Genomic DNA, 1342 nt, shown 5'->3' with positions numbered 1-1342 from the left:
ATGCATATTGGTACAACCTCTGTGAGGGGAGCTATAAACCAAATTGTGGGGACCCTATTTTTAAATATGATTTTTAATAAATTTCTAGAAGTCGGATATGTTTGCAAACTATCTAGATCGATAGATATTTTCATTCTAAATAATTTCGCCCTTAATATGTTTCGATTCGGCCATAAGAAGCCGAGAAAATCAAAAAAGAAAAACTGGCCCCATGTTCCAGATTCCACCGTTCCAAACGGTTGGGATTTTTGACAAATGTGAAACTCCGATTCCCACAGGGCACATCTACCATCTACCATCCGATAACAGCTGTCAAATCAGCTGTGGCTAATAAAAACACAAGCAAAAATTGTGAAAGTGGATTTTGCCAGACCAAAATGAAACATTTACCAACTATTTTGGCTGTTGTACAACAGCAAAATCTTAAGTTGAATCAGCTTTTATTGGCAGCCAATTCAGAGGAGTGGAATGACGACGAATTGGATCTGATCGAAAGCATTTTTTCTGCAAAAGAGCAAATGCCACGAAGTGTGTGGCACGTACCAGCGTGCTCTTAAATTGTATTAAAAATACTATTAAAGAATGCGATTTATATTAAACAGATACGATACGGGACATTTTGGGAAAAAGATATACCGGAAAACAATGACGAGTTCTTCAAAGAGAGCTTTCGTTTGGAGAAGAGGACCTTTTCGTTTTTGGTGGACCGACTATGTGTTTTGCGGAAGAACTGGCGAAATGCCATTCCTCTGGAAAAGCGGATCGCTATAGCCTTGGGATCATCAGCGGTTTGTTGGGAATGGTCTTGACAGCCACTACAAGAATAATAATGCAGTCATTTTAGCCTGTTGCATTTTGCACATTATTTTAAATGAGCACAACAGCACTATAAATGAAACTTGGCAACAGGCTGCAAGTGACCTACTCGAACATCCAAATCGGACTAATATGTCTGCAGATTTTAGCCAGCCTGCAGAAAAAATAAGGTCAGCTATTTTCCAATATTGTCTAAATGGTATCAAATAAAGTTCATAAAATCTAAATCTGTTTATTTTTTATTTAATTATAATATCACATTTCATTTTGGTCTATTTACTATAAATTTTAGGACTTCGTTGATTTTCTTAACAGCTCCAACAAAGCCGATTGGAATTTTGCTTGGCTGTCTGTCATCCTCGACAACATTTCTGTCTGCGCTCTCTACTCCTCCAGTCTTTTTCAAGCTATCTCCACAAGCTCCGACTTGTGGTCCACCTTTACGCGCTTAGCAGTGCTGCCTGAGCGTTGACTGCCGCTACAGATAGAGGCTTCCCTATCATCTGGGTCTACATCCAAGAGCTCC

At 39.0% G+C, this 1342-nt stretch overlaps 1 long non-coding RNA gene across 1 annotated transcript; it reads left to right on the top strand.

Moving 5' to 3' along the window:
• The first annotated feature begins 278 nt into the window (after nucleotides 1-278).
• Nucleotides 279-1043, top strand: LOC119562314. Its single transcript, XR_005221797.1, has 2 exons — nucleotides 279-528; nucleotides 603-1043. It is a non-coding gene; the product is annotated as an uncharacterized LOC119562314 (long non-coding RNA).
• Nucleotides 1044-1342: the final 299 nt, after the last annotated feature.

Source organism: Drosophila subpulchrella, unplaced genomic scaffold, assembly GCF_014743375.2.
Source record: "Drosophila subpulchrella strain 33 F10 #4 breed RU33 unplaced genomic scaffold, RU_Dsub_v1.1 Primary Assembly Seq420, whole genome shotgun sequence".
Lineage (NCBI taxonomy): Eukaryota > Metazoa > Arthropoda > Insecta > Diptera > Drosophilidae > Drosophila > Drosophila subpulchrella.
The sequence above is the reverse complement of the archived record's forward strand: the minus strand, read 5'-3'. Positions and strand labels throughout refer to the sequence as shown.